Source organism: Pleurodeles waltl, chromosome 1_2, assembly GCF_031143425.1.
Source record: "Pleurodeles waltl isolate 20211129_DDA chromosome 1_2, aPleWal1.hap1.20221129, whole genome shotgun sequence".
NCBI lineage: Eukaryota > Metazoa > Chordata > Amphibia > Caudata > Salamandridae > Pleurodeles > Pleurodeles waltl.
Window position 1 is genome coordinate 637,803,732 of NC_090437.1, and position 15,955 is coordinate 637,819,686.

At 49.4% G+C, this 15,955-nt stretch overlaps 1 protein-coding gene across 1 annotated transcript in view; it reads right to left on the reverse strand.

Annotated features, from left to right (window-relative positions):
- Positions 1–15,955, reverse strand: part of QRFPR (pyroglutamylated RFamide peptide receptor) — a 385,094-nt gene that overhangs the window by 20,571 nt on the left and 348,568 nt on the right. The gene's annotated exons all lie outside the window — the stretch shown is intronic.

The window sequence follows — 15,955 nt, forward strand, 5'->3', positions numbered from 1 at the left end:
ACTTTTTGGACACTGTTTTTGCTGGCTTTTAGACCCAGCGCACTTTACCACTGCTAACCAGTACTAAAGTGCATATGCTCTCTCCCTTAAAACATGGTAACCTTGAATCATACCTGATTGGACTATTTAATTTACTTATAAGTCCCTAGTAATGTGCACTCTATGGGGGTCATTCCAACCCTGGCGGTCTGCGGAAGCACCGCCAACAGGCTGGCGGTGCTTCATTTGGGATTCCGACCGCGGCTGTAAAGCCGCAGTCGCCCAGCCGGGTCCGGCGGTTTCCCGCCAGATTTCCCCCGGCTGGGAGAATCATCCATGGCGGCGCTGCAAGCAGCGCCGCCATGGGGATTCCGACCCCCTTCCCGCCAGCCTGTTTCTGGCGGTTTATACCGCCAGGAACAGGATGGCAGGAATGGGTGTCGTGGGGCCCCTGGGGCATGGGCAGTGCAGGGGCCCCCTAACAGGGCCCCAGCATGATTTCCACTGTCTGCATAGCAGACAGTGGAAATCACGACGGGTGCAACTGCACCCGTCGCATCCCCTGCAGCACCGCCGGCTCCATTCGGAGCCGGCTTCTGTGTTGCAGGGCCTTTCCCGCTGGGCATGCGGGTGCTCCCTTGGCGGGCGCCCGCCGGCCCAGCGGGAAAGTCTGAATGGCCCCCACGGTCTTCTGACCGCGGAGCGGTCATTTGACGGGGTAAGTTTTGCGGGCGGCAACCGCCGCCCGCCAAACTTGGAATGACCCCCTATGTGTCTAGGGCCTGTAGATTAAATGCTACTAGTGGGCCTGCAGCACTGGTTGTGCCAACCACGTAAGTAGCCCCTTTTCCTTGTCTCAGGCCTACCACTGCAAGGCCTGTGTGTGCAGTTTCACTGTCACCTCAACTTGGCATTTAAAAGTACTTGCCACGCCTAAACCTCCCCTTTCTCCACATATAAGTCACCTCTAATGTGTGCCCTAGGTAACCCCTAGAGAAGGGTGCTGTGTGGGTGAAAGGCAGGACATGTACCTGTGTAGTTTACATGTCCTGGTAGTGTAAAACTCCTAAATTCGTTTTTGCACTACTGTGAGGCCTGCTCCCTTCATAGGCTAACATTGGGGCTGCCCTCATACAGTATTGAAGTGGTAGCTGCTGATCTGAAAGGAGTAGGAAGGTCATATTTAGTATGGCCAGAATGGTAATATAAAATCCTGCTGACTGGTGAAATTGGATTTAATATTACTATTCTAGAAATGCCACTTTTAGAAAGTGAGCATTTCTTTGCACTTAAATCTTTCTGTGCCTTACAATCCACGTCTGGCTGGGCTTAGTTGACAGCTCCTTGTGCATTCACTCAGACACACCCCAAACACAGGGTACTCAGCCTCACTTGCATACATCTGCATTTTGAATGGGTCTTCCTGGGCTGGGAGGGTGGAGGTCTTGCTCTCACACAAAGGACTGCCACACCCCCTACTGGGACCCTGGCAGACAGGATTGAACTGAAAGGGGACCTGGTGCACTTCTTAGCCACTCTTTGAAGTCTCCCCCACTTCAAAGGCACATTTGGGTATAAAACAGGGCCTCTGCCCTACCTCATCAGACACTTGCTGGAGAAGAAACCTGAACCAGAACCTGCATCCAGCCAAGAAGAACTGCCTGGCTGCCTAAAGGACTCACCTGACTGCTTTCTACAAAGGACTGCTGCCTTGCTGTTGCCCTGCTGCCTTGCTGAACTCTTGTCTGGCTGTAAATGTGCTCTCCAAAGGCTTGGAAAGAGCTTGCCTCCTGTTCCCTGAAGTCTCAGGACCAAAAAGACTTCTCTTTTTCACTTGGACGCTTCGTGCGCCAAAATTTTCGACGCACAGCTTGTTCCGCAGCAAGAAATACGCCGCACACTGACGTTGATCGACGCGACGCCTTCGGGACGACCGGAACTTCGACTCACGGCCTCGCAAGGACAACGCCGCCCGACCTCCAGAGGAGAAATCAACGTGACGCCTGCTGTGAGAGAGAAACTTCGACGCACAGCCCCGCAGAACGACGTGCATCCGGTAAACAAGCAGGAGAATCCACGCACAGAACCGGGACATCTGGTAATCCCAGTGATCCACAGAAAGAGACTGTCCGAGCGCCGGAAAACGACACAAGACTTCCCAGCGTGAAAAATAACGACGCAAGTCCGTGTGTGCTGGGGAGAAATCGACGCACACACCCTTTGTCCACGTATCTCTTCTTCTGTGGCCCTCTGAGAAGATTTTCCCCTCCAAACCAGATACTTTGTGCTTGAAAGAGACTTTGTTTGTTTTTTAAAGACTTAAGAAACTTTATATCACTTTTCAGTGATATCTCTACAAATTCACATTGCAACTTTATTCGTTTTGACCTACAATTATCCTGATAAATATTATATATTTTTCTAAACACTGTGTGGTGTTTTTTTGTGGTGCCATATGGTGGTATTGTATGATTTGTTGCACACATACTTTACACATTGCCTTCTAAGTTAAGCCTGACTGCTCGTGCCAAGCTACCACAGGGTGGGCACAGGATAATCTTGGATTGTGTGTGACTTACCCTGACTAGAGGGAGGGCTTTTGCTTGGACAAGGGGTTACCTGACTGCCAACCAAAAACCCAATTTCTAACATTGGTGATCAGCGGTGAGGATAGGACTTGTGTTTGTGCAGTGACATACAGTAGCTAAGTATTTCACTACCTACCCACAGTTGAAGGTCAACTGGATTTTTATCTCTTTTTGCAAAATTCATTTTTTTTTCTGACAATTTTCAAAAACTAAATCCTCACTCAACATGTCTCTGACTGGGTCTCAAATGGGAGACTTTGACCTAGTCCTGTTGGATATATATGCGGTCAAACAGCTAAGAGGGTCCTGCAGGGCAATGAGGGTACCCACCCAAGGGGCCTCCAAAAAGGAGGACTTTCAAGTGGCGCTGAGGGCCTGGGCAGAAGCCCATTTAGACGAGGATGATGAGGAAGAGGAGCCAGAAAATGGCCCTTCAGAGGATTTGTTGCTATCTGTGGATGATGTTATCACTGCAGTTGTGCCCCCTTCCAGACCAGGGAGCAGTGTCTCTGTGCAAAGCCTGACCGCAGAGGAAAGGAGAGAGGAAAGGGAGTTCCAATTGCAAATGGCAAAACTGAAAATTGAGGCTCAACAGGAGGAAAGAAGGGCTGAGAAAGAAGCCAAGCAAGCAGAGGTTGAAAGAGAAGCCGAACAGATTGAAGATGAAAGAGCAGCCAAACAAGCTGAAGCTGAAAGAGCAGCCAAACAGGTGGAAGCTGAGAGAGCTTTGGCTGAAAAGAAACTATTGTTGGCTCATGAACTGAGTCTCAAGGAGCTGGAGATCAAGGCGAGACAGTCTGAATCCAGCAATAATGGTGGCAGCATACAGACAGGACCTGCTGGAGAAAAGAAGGTTCGTATACCCAAAAATGTGGTGCCCAGTTTTGTGGTGGGAGATGACATAGATAAATGGTTAGCTGCTTATGAAGTTGCACTAAGGGCTCATGAGGTTCCTGAAGGGCAATGGGGGGTAGCTATGTGGGGGTATGTGCTGCCATTGGGGAGGGACACACTTCTCACATTGGATCAACCTGATCAAAACACATACCCTCTTCAGAAAGCCACTTTACTTGCCAAGTTTGGGCTGACCCCTGAGGGATACCGTCAGAGGTTCAGGGACAGCACCAAACAAACCACACAAACATGGGTAGATTTCTTTGACTTTTGCAGTAAGGCACTGAATGGATGGGTGCGGGGCAACAAAGTAGATGATTTTAAAGGGTTATATGACTTGATTCTGAGAGAGCATTTGCTTGATACTACTTTTACAGAGTTGGGCCAGCACTTAGTGGATAGTAAGCTGACTGATCCCAGGAAGCTTGCTGAGGAGGCAGACCTCTGGGTTAGCACCAGAGTGTCCAAGAAGGTACCTGGGGGGACACCCACAAAGGTGGTCAGGGTTCCCAACAGAAGAAAGAGGGGGGAGATAAACCTACAGATAAGGAACTCTCCAAAGGCCCCCAAAAGAATTCCCAGGGAGGGGGTGGCAACCATTCCTTTTCAGATTTGGGAAAAAGCCAGGGACCTATGATAGGTCAGGGAAATCCAACCCCAAATGCATGGAGTGTTACCAGTATGGTCACTATAAAGGCGACCCCCAGTGCTCCAAGAGAGCACCGTCCACTACCGGACAGACACCTGGGTTGACTAGTGTAGTGCTCGGGGGAGAGATGGACCCAGATAGCTTTGGGGAACAGGTAGATATTTCCCTAGTGTCCCTGGGAGAAGGAGAAATGGTGCCCAAAGCCCACATGCCCCAAAATACTTCCAAGTACAGGCAGTGGGTCACCAATGATGGGCAGAAGGTGGAGGCTCTGCGTGACACAGGAGCCAGTATGACTACTATCAAGAGTCAGCTGGTGTCAAAAGAGCAGATAGTCCCTAATACATTCCACCAGGTCATAGTCGCTGACAATCGTGAGAGTCACCTACCGGTGGCTCTGGTTCCCTTTGAGTGTGGGGGGGTCTCTTGTACTCTGAAAATAGCTGTGAGTCCTGCCATGCCTGTAGATTGTCTGTTAGGCAATGATCTTGAGCATACTGCTTGGAAAGAAGTGGAGCTCAGATCTCACCTGGAGATGTTAGGGTTACCTGAGTGGGTCTGCATGACCACACGGTCCATGGCTGATCGAGAGGGAAGTCAAGGGCGTCTGGAGCCTGGAACAATGGCCCAGAGAGCTGCCAAGAGGAGGGGCAAGGGGCGCAGGAAACCGTTCCCAGAAGTTCCTGCAGTGGTTGACGGGGCTCCTGAGGAGGAGGCTCCCGAGCCAACTGGGGAAGACATTGCCACCCTAGGTGACCTACCGGAGCTTGCTGGCTGGCAAGTTGAGGGTGGACCCACCAGGAAGGAATTCTGCAAGGCGCAGAAAGAATGTCCCACTCTAGAGGGTCTGAGGAAGCAAGCCTCAGACCAGGCGGCAGGTGAAGCCTCTGGCGATCACCACATGTATTGGGAGAATGATCTCCTCTACAGTGAGCCTAAGGTTTCGGCCTTTGGGGCAGCACGTGCGCTGGTGGTTCCCCAGTGTTACCGAACCTTCCTACTGGGTCTGGCTCACGACATTCCCCTGGCAGGGCATTTGGGGCAAGGCAAGACCTTTGACAGGCTTGTCACTGACTTTTATTGGCCCAGAATGAGGACAAACTCAGATAAGTTCTGTAGATCTTGTCCTACCTGCCAGGCCAGTGGTAAAGTAGGGAAAAGGGTTAAAAACCCCCCTGATTCCACTTCCTGTCGTTGGCACCCTCTTTGAAAGGGTGGGCATCGACATTGTTGGTCCATTGGACCCCAAAACTGCCTTAGGCAACAGGTTCATCCTGGTTTTGCTGGACCATGCCACCCGTTACCCAGAGGCAATCCCTCTGAGGACCGTAACTGCACCGGTGGTGACCAGAACTCTGATGGGGATATTTACCCGTGTGGGATTCCCAAAGGAGATAGTGTCTGACAGAGGCACTAACTTCATGTCTGCATACATGAAGTCTCTGTGGGATGCGTGTGGTGTAACCTACAAGTTCACCACACCCTATCACCCCCAATCTAATGGTCTTGTGGAGAGATTCAACAAGACCTTGAAAGGCATGATTAGTGGCCTCCCTGAGGCCAGAGGCGTAAGTGGGACGTCCTCTTACCATGCCTTCTCTTTGCTTACCGAGAGGTCCCCCAGAGGGGGGTGGGGTTAAATCCCTTTGTGCTTCTCTATGGGTACCCTGTCAGGGGACCCTTAAGCATTGTCAAGGAGGGGTTGGAGAGAGCTCCAAAGGCACCCCCTCAGGATGTGGTCAGCTACATGTTGGCCCTCCGCAACCAGATGACCCGCTTCTGGAAAGAGGCCCAAAGTAACCTTGAGGCCAGTCAAGAGGTAATGAAACGCTGGTATGACCAGAAAGCCACCCTGGTAGAGTTTCAACCTGGAGACAAAGTGTGGGTAATGGAGCCAGTAGAGCCTAGAGCTTTCCAGGACCGCTGGTCTGGCCCATTTGAAGTAAAGGAGCGGAAAGGGGAGGCCACTTATTTAGTGGACCTCCAAACCCCTAGTAACCCCCTAAGGGTGCTCCTTGTCAACCGACTAAAGGCTCATTTTGAGAGGTCTGAGGTCAACATGCTTCTGGTCACAGATGAAGGAATGGAAGAGGAGAGTGACCCTCTCCCCGACCTCCTCTCTGCCCAAGAAGATGATGGGTCAGTGAAAGGGGTCATCCTCTCTGACTCCCTGACTCTAAACCAGAAAGGAGACTGCTATGAGCTGTTGGAGCAGTTCTCCCCCCGTTCTCACTTACTCCTGGACTGACCCACCTCTGTATTCATGACATTGACACCGGTGACAGTCTCCCTGTGAAGAACAAAATTTACAGGTTATCGATAAGGTGAAAGCCAGCATCAAGGAGGAGGTCTCCAAGATGTTAGCTTTAAGGGTTATTGAGAAATCCAGTAGTCCCTGGGCCAGCCCAGTGGTGTTGGTCCCTAAGGCTACTGCCCCAGGAGTGAAGCCAGAACCCCCCTGATTCCACTTCCTGTCGTTGGCACCCCCTTTGAAAGGGTGGGCATCGACATTGTTGGTCCATTGGACCCCAAAACTGCCTTAGGCAACAGGTTCATCCTGGTTTTGGTGGACCATGCCACCCGTTACCCAGAGGCAATCCCTCTGAGGACCGTAACTGCACCGGTGGTGACCAGAACTCTGATGGGGATATTTACCCGTGTGGGACTCCCAAAGGAGATAGTGTCTGACAGAGGCACTAACTTCATGTCTGCATACATGAAGTCTCTGTGGGATGCGTGTGGTGTAACCTACAAGTTCACCACACCCTATCACCCCCAATCTAATGGTCTTGTGGAGAGATTCAACAAGACATTGAAAGGCATGATTGGTGGCCTCCCTGAGGCCATGAGGCGTAAGTGGGACGTCCTCTTACCATGCCTTCTCTTTGCTTACCGAGAGGTCCCCCAGAGGGGGGTGGGGTTCAGTCCCTTTGAGCTTCTCTATGGGTACCCTGTCAGGGGACCCTTAAGCATTGTCAAGGAGGGGTTGGAGAGAGCTCCAAAGGCACCCCCTCAGGATGTGGTCAGCTACATGTTGGCCCTCCGCAACCAGATGACCCGCTTCTGGAAAGAGGCCCAAAGTAACCTTGAGGCCAGTCAAGAGGTAATGAAATGCTGGTATGACCAGAAGGCCACCCTGGTAGAGTTTCAACCTGGAGACAAAGTGTGGGTAATGGAGCCAGTAGAGCCTAGAGCTCCCCAGGACCGCTGGTCTGGCCTATTTGAAGTAAAGGAGTGGAAAGGGGAGGCCACTTACCTAGTGGACCTCCAAACCCCTAGGAACCCCCTAAGGGTGCTCCATGTCAACCGACTAAAGGCTCATTTTGAGAGGTCTGAGGTCAACATGCTTCTGGTCACAGATGAAGGAATGGAAGAGGAGAGTGACCCTCTCCCCGACCTCCTCTCTGCCCAAGAAGATGATGGGTCAGTGAAAGGGGTCATCCTCTCTGACTCCCTGACTCTAAACCAGAAAGGAGACTGCTATGAGCTGTTGGAGCAGTTCTCCCCCCTGTTCTCCCTTACTCCTGGACTGACCCACCTCTGTGTTCATGACATTGACACTGGTGACAGTCTCCCTGTGAAGAACAAAATGTACAGGTTATCGGATAAGGTGAAAACCAGCATCAAGGAGGAGGTCTCCAAGATGTTAGCTTTAAGGGTCATCGAGAAATCCAGTAGTCCCTGGGCCAGCCCAGTGGTGTTGGTCCCTAAGGCTACTGCCCCAGGTGCGAACCCAGAACTCCGCTTCTGTGTGGACTACCGGGGTCTCAACTCAGTCACCCGGACTGATGCTCACCCCATCCCCCGAGCTGATGAGCTCGTTGACAGTCTGGGCGCTGCCAAGTTCCTGAGTACGTTTGATCTTACTTCAGGGTACTGGCAGATCGCCCTGACTGAGGGGGCTAAAGAGAGATCCGCATTTTCAACCCCTGATGGCCATTACCAGTTCCGGGTGATGCCATTTGGATTGAAAAATGCCCCCGCTACCTTCCAACGGTTGGTTAACGGGGTCCTAGCTGGCAAGGATGCCTTCTGTGCAGCCTACCTGGATGACATAGCTGTCTACAGTTCCAGCTGGGAGGAACACCTGCTCCACCTCAAGGAGGTGCTTCAGGCCCTGCAACAGGCAGGCCTGACCATCAAGGCTAGTAAGTGCCAGATTGGGCAGGGTTCCGTGGTGTACTTGGGACACCTAGTGGGTGGTGGCAAGGTGCAGCCACTCCAGGCCAAGATTGAAACTATCAAGGCCTGGCAACCACCTAGAACTCAGACTGAGGTGAGAGCCTTTTTAGGCCTCACAGGATACTACCGCAGATTTGTCAAGGGCTATGGTACCATTGTGTCACCGTTAACAGAACTCACTTCCAAGAAACAACCTAGGTTGGTGAATTGGACAGAGGCTTGTCAGAAAGCCTTTGACTTCCTGAAGGAATCCATGTGCACGGCCCCCGTGCTCAAGGCCCCTGACTACTCCCAGGAATTTATCGTGCAGACAGACGCTTCAGAGCATGGCATAGGGGCGGTCCTAGCACAGCTAAATGAGGAAGGCCTAGACCAACCAGTAGTCTTTATTAGCAGAAGGCTATTACCACAGGAACAGAGGTGGAGTGCTATTGAAAGAGAAGCTTTTGCTGTGGTCTGGGCACTGAAGAAGCTAAGACCCTACCTGTTTGGGACTCACTTCCGGGTTCAGACAGACCACAGGCCTCTCAGATGGCTCATGCAGATGAGAGGTGAGAATCCAAAACTCTTGAGGTGGTCCATTTCCCTACAGGGGATGGACTTTACGGTGGAACATCGCCCCGGGGTTGACCACGCCCATGCTGATGGTCTCTCCAGATATTTCCGCTTTAGCGATGAGAGCTCCCAGGAGGTCGGGTAGCTCTCCCCACTTTCAGCTGGGGGGGACACATGTTAGACCTGACAGCCTTAGGGTGGTCACCCCTAACTTTTTGCCTGCCTCCCTCCACTTTTTGGACACTGTTTTTGCTGGCTTTTAGACTCTGCGCACTTTACCACTGCTAACCAGTACTAAAGTGCATATGCTCTCTCCCTTAAAACATGGTAACCTTGAATCATACCTGATTGGACTATTTAATTTACTTATAAGTCCCTAGTAATGTGCACTCTATGTGCCTAGGGCCTGTAGATTAAATGCTACTAGTGGGCCTGCAGCACTGGTTGTGCCAACCACTTAAGTAGCCCCTTTTCCTTGTCTCAGGCCTGCCACTGCAAGGCCTGTGTGTGCAGTTTCACTGTCACCTCGACTTGGCATTTAAAAGTACTTGCCAAGCCTAAACCTCCCCTTTCTCCACATATAAGTCACCTCTAATGTGAGCGCTAGGTAACCCCTAGAGAAGGGTGCTGTGTGGGTGAAAGGCAGGACATGTACCTGTGCAGTTTACATGTCTTGGTAGTGTAAAACTCCTAAATTCGTTTTTGCACTACTGTGAGGCCTGCTCCCTTCATAGGCTAACATTGGGGCTGCCCTCATACAGTATTGAAGTGGTAGCTGCTGATCTTAAAGGAGTAGGAAGGTCATATTTAGTATGGCCAGAATGGTAATATAAAATCCTGCTGACTGGTGAAGTTGGATTTAATATTACTATTCTAGAAATGCCACTTTTAGAAAGTGAGCATTTCTTTGCACTTAAATCTTTCTGTGCCTTACAATCCACGTCTGTCTGGGCTTAGTTGACAGCTCCTTGTGCATTCACTCAGACACACCCCAAACACAGGGTACTCAGCCTCACTTGCATACATCTGCGTTTTGAATGGGTCTTCCTGGGCTGGGAGGGTGGAGGGCCTGCTCTCACACAAAGGACTGCCACACCCCCTACTGGGACCCTGGCAGACAGGATTGAACTGAAAGGGGACCTGGTGCACTTCTTAGCTACTCTTTGAAGTCTCCCTCACTTCAAAGGCACATTTGGGTATAAAACAGGGCCTCTGCCCTACCTCATCAGACAATTGCTGGAGAAGAAACCTGAACCAGAACCTGCATCCAGCCAAGAAGAACTGCCTGGCTTCCTAAAGGACTCACCTGACTGCTTTCTACAAAGGACTGCTGCCTTGCTGTTGCCCTGCTGCCTTGCTGAACTCTTGTCTGGCTGTAAAAGTGCTCTCCAAGGGCTTGGATAGAGCTTGCCTCCTGATTCCTGAAGCCTCAGGACCAAAAAGACTTTCGACGCACAGCTTGTTCCGCGGCGAGAAAAATGCCACACACCGACACTGATCGACGCGACGCCTTCGGGACGACCGGAACTTCGACGCATGCCCTCGCAAGGACCTCCAGAGGAGAAATCGACGCGACGCCTGCCGTGAGAGCGAAACTTCGATGCACAGCCCCGCGGAACGATGTGCAGCCGGTAAACAAGCAGGAGAATCCACGCACAGACCCGGGACATCTGGTAATCCCTGCGATCCACAGAAAGAGACTGTCCGAGCGCCGGAATACGACGCAAGACTTCCCCGCGTGAAAAAATAACGACGCAAGTCCGTGTGTGCTGGGGAGAAATCGACGCACACACCCTTTTTCCACGTATCTCTTCTTCTGTGGCCCTCTGAGGAGATTTTCCACTCCAAACCAGGTACTTTGTGCTTGAAAGAGACTTTGTTTGCTTTTTAAAGACTTAAGACACTTTGGGGGTTATTCTAACTTTGGAGGAGGTGTTAATCCGTCCCAAAAGTGACGGAAAAGTGACGGATTTACCACCAGCCGTATTACGAGTCCATTATATCCTATGGAACTCGTAATACGGCTGGTGGTATATCCGTCACTTTACCGTCACTTTTGGGACGGATTAACACTCCTCCAAAGTTAGAATAACCCCCTTTATATCACTTTTCAGTGATATCTCTACAAATTCACATTGCAACTTTATTCGTTTTGACCTACAATTATCCTGATAAATATTATATATTTTTCTAAACCCTGTGTGGTGTATTTTTGTGGTGCTATATGGTGGTATTGTATGATTTATTGCACAAATACTTTACACATTGCCTTCTAAGTTAAGCCTGACTGCTCGTGCCAAGCTACCAGAGGGTGGGCACAGGATAATCTTGGATTGTGTGGGACTTACCCTGACTAGAGTGAGGGCTTTTGCTTGGACAGGGGGTAACCTGACTGCCAACCAAAAACCCAATTTCTAACAAATACTATATCTATAAAGTAAATAAAAGGGGGAAGAATAAAGAGCAAAAATGTAAGAAACGGCTATTCCTAAAACCAGAGGCTAGAATGGTCACGTTTTTCTAGGCCTATATTTTCGGGAGTAAATAATGAAGCTGAATAATGATTTTTAAGATGGATCCAATACTTAAGTGCCGAATTAACATGAACACAGCTAAAGCAACATACTTGTAGCTGAAACAAGTTCAAATAATACATATATGTAAGGCAATTAATGTAATTTAGTAGTGCCACATTTTCACGAAAACACCATATTGGTGAACATGGATGCTGTCACACTCTGCTTGACAGGCCTGCTGGAGCTTTTCCAATGACACTTGTGGCATGCTTCAAAGAGGCCTACCCTGTCACAGGCAATTGTTAGCTGATTCCTGGGCATGGTCCTTCTGTTGTCTTCCCAGCTAGTCAGGCCCCAACAGCAGTAGGCTTATTTTTATGATATATTCATATGTCATACGTGATGCCATACATGAAGTCATTGAACATGTCAGGAGCTATGTAAAATCTGAGCTCATAAGCAGTGCATGGTGAGGGTGCAAGTTATAGTTTGCTCAATAAATGATAACTAGTAAATTTCAGTGTTTAATTTGCTTAAAAATTTACTTTTAACTGACATTTTCCCATAGATATAACCTCACTTAAACCTTTGATTCTTCAATGAATTTGTAGAGTTTTGTTTTTTAACATAAAGTAAAATGTTACTAACATACCTATTGTACATAGTACATCTTTGTTACATAAGGAGGATGAGCATGTGGAAGGAGTGGGTCTCCATTAAAAGCAGTGTAGAGTGTGCAGGTCATGCGTAATAGGGACTTGCCCACTTAAGGATGTGTGGGTTTCTGGAGTGAGTTGGCTCTATGCACAATCTGCACTCTCAGCACAGACTGTGGATAGTAGGGGCTTACCTGTTTGACAAGACCCGCTGTCAGAAAGTGGACTTTGTTTGCTGTGACTTGGCTGCAGCTGTCAAAGCTGCAGCCAACCTACAGCAAACAGCTATGTCAGGGTGGGCACCCCGGGACATAGCAGGAACCAGCCGGGGGGGGGGGGAGAAAAAAGGGGAGGCACAAAACATGTTTTCCCATTAGTTTTTCCATGGGGATTTTGAACAGAAATAGAACAAAAACTACTGGGCAGAATTGCACCAAATTTGGCAGGAAGGTATGTCCTGGTCAAGTAAGACTGCCTTTTTTGTTTTGGTGTAATTCTATTCAGTAGCTTTTGAGAAATTAAAGGGAAAACACATTTGTATAGCTAGGGATGCAAAGAATTTGCGACTCCATCTGATCTCGTGCAGAAATCTGATTGGCTGATAGCAGTTCAACAACATATGTTGCTGAAGTGTTGTCAGCCAACTTTGGACTCCGCTAAAGATGGGTCTAAAAAATAAAAAAAGTTAAAAAAAGAAAAGAAAAGGGGCCAGGATACAAACACCCCTTAGCTCTGGTGGTGGGGTCCCAGGGCTAAAAAGCATTTTTCATTTTTTTTATTCTACGAGCGGAGACGCGGTGGATCTGCGAATCTGCTTGTAAAATAAAAAATAAAAAAATGAAGCACATTCTCCTGCCCTTTGTTACTTTAATGCCCCCGGATGGGCCAAGTCCTGGGGGATTTTTTTTTTTTAAAAGGAAGGGCTTCCTGGCACCCTCCAAATGCCCCTAGGACCACCACCTTCCCAGGGCTTATTTTTTTGGATGCAGGTGGGCTTGTGGCTCCCCCGCTGCCCTGGGGACTGCCACCTCCCTTGGGCAAATGTTTAAAAAAATAAAGGGGGTCACTATGGGACCCCACACACCGGGTACCACCACCCCTTGAGCAAAATTGAATTTATTTGTGGGGGGCTGCACTGCCCCTTCGCACCCTGGGGACCACCACCCCAGGGCAAATATTTTAAAAAAGAGGACCCCCCATTAGCTCTGGGGACCACCCCCCCACGGGGCTATTCTAGCTGGAGTGGGGCTGAACGTCCCCCCTCGTGAAGGAACTGGCAGCCCTGAGGATCCCCTGGGCCGGCTCCTGCTATGTCCCAGGGGTGTCAACCCCTGGGACATAGCTGTATGACAGCAGTACCTTTAAAGCAGGTCCCACTGTCAAACAGCAGAGCTTTTATCACTGTCTCCTGCATGCATGCAGGGGTCAGACATGAAATGCTTCAGCAATGAGAAAGCTGCTGCCAAAGCAGCTCCATGCTTGCTGAAGCAATGGAACTTCAGGGAAAGGCTTAAGGCTTCCCCTGCAGTGCCAGGTAGCCCATAAAGGGTGTTTCATTTAATTTAAAAAAGAATTACATATATATATATATAAATATATATATTAGGAGGGACTGTGGGGGAGCCCTTACATTGTTTTTTTCTATTTTATTACAAAATAAATAAATAAAGAGGGGCCATTGAGGAGTCCTTAAGGGATCCCTCACGGTCCCAGATAGCCCATAAAGGGCTCAAAAAAGTTTTTAGAAAAAACTCGTAGCTCAATTTGAAGGTCTCGGACCATCACACTGAACTAGGGGAGTTCAAGACTAGCTAATAAAAAAAACATCACATTTTAAAAAAAAACAAATACATTTTTTATTTTTAATTGGATAAAAATATCTTATTCTAAGCATATCAGAGATCAAAGCCTGAAAAACTCTCTATCTCTCCCCCTCTCACTTGCTTTCTCTTTCTCTGTCTTTCTTTCAATACATTCTCCCACTCACTCACCCAGTAAGACACTTATGCACCCACTCACAGTCTCACTCAGATACTCACGAACCCACCCACTCAGACACTCATACACCCATTCACAGACCCACTCAGACCCTCATGCACTCACTCACAGCCACAGTCAGACCATAATCCACCCACTCAGACCCACTCAGACAGTTATGGACCCACTCATACACCCACTCAGACCATAACACACCCACTCACAGACCCACTAAAACCCTGATACACCCACTCAGAGACCCATGTACATAATGATGCACCCACTAAAGCACTGATGTATGCACTCTCAAAACCAGACTGACACTCTGACAGCCACTTTTACCCCCAGATACAGCCTCTCACACCTATTCTCACACCTGAGAGGCCACGGACAACTTCCACAGTGCATGCGTAAAGGGCTGTCCACAGCATCGGGTTGGGTGTTTATGGGGGTTGGAAGCAGGGACTGGCTGCAGGGCAGCCCCGGTGGGAAACATCTACTGTGCATGGGAGAAGGCCGTGCACAGTGCAAGGTTGGGTGCGTATAGGGGGTTAGGCACAGTCCACAGCAGCTGCTATAGTTAATTGAGATAACTCTAACTATAACAGGTGAATTTCTATGGTTTTGTACATTTAAAATGTGAACCTAACTATAATGCCCATGTAACCTTTGTTTTTTCAGTGAATTGGTTTTGTTTAACATAAAGTAATTTTAATTACTGTAAGTTCATTCAACCACCGCAGTGCATGGCCTTCGGCCTGTATACAGATGAAGTTGGCTGCAGGGCCTGGTCTGTGGCCATGCCCTGTGGCCAACCCCCTATAATCACCCAACTCACGCCAAACATGACCTATGGCCTGGCCCTGCAGCCAAACCCTATAAACACCCACCCTCACTCTACTCATAGCATTCAGGGATGCACAGTGTGGGCTGGCTGCAGGCCCCCATGTAACCAACCAACCCTGCCCTGGGGTTGGGTGGTTATTGGGGGTTGGAAGGTTATAGGGGGCTGACCGCAAGCCAAAGATTTTCCTTGGAAAAAGACTTCAATGTTCCATCACAAGGAGTGTTTAACATTCAAAAGTGACTCTCCTGTACTGTGCATTAAAACATACTTATAACATTCAAACCAAACATCTTTCTTGTGTGCCACTTTGAAATCATTCTATGGAGAGACTATTGTTATTTCATTGGCCTCTCCATAGAATGACTTAAAAGCGGCAGACAAACAAGATGCTTACTGCCAGGGGAGGACCAAGGGAGCCAACTGAAGGCCCCTGCCATCCTAGCCGGCTCCCAACTCCTACGGGAGCCAGCATTGCTCCAGCAAGTAGGGAGCTGATTTAAATAGAAGTTCCCTGCTTGTTGGAGCAATGTTTTTATCTCTTTCCCTGCAAGCATGTTTGTGTGCAGGGAAAGAGATGAAAACTCCACTTTCAGCAAGCACAAGTGGTTTGACAGTTCCTGCTTGCAGACAGCGGAGTTATGTTTGCTTTTGCTTTGTGGGAGCTGTGAGTTCCCACCAAGCAAAAGCAAACAGCTACATCTAGAGGACGGGTACCTCAGGAGGTAGCAGGAGCTGGCCCTGGTGGGTAGGAGTCCCCAGGGCCATCCATGGCTCCACAAGGTCCCTGGATCTGCAGGGGGGGAGGATGGCATACAGCCAAACCATAAATTGTATGAATTGCCAGGAGAGGTGGCTCTCCCTGGGGCTGCCGGGGGCTTTGGAACCCTGCATTAATATAAGACGTTTTGCCCCGGGGAGGTGACAGTCCCTGGGACACATGTGACCCAGCAGGCCAACCTGCATACTTAATTTTTAGTATCCCGGGGAGGTGGTGGTCGCACTGCAATATTTTATCAACTTTTTCCTGGGGATGTAGTGATCCCTGGGGTGCAGGGGATGCTGCACAGCTACCCCGCAAACATAATAAGCAGTGCCCGGGGAGGTGGCAGTCC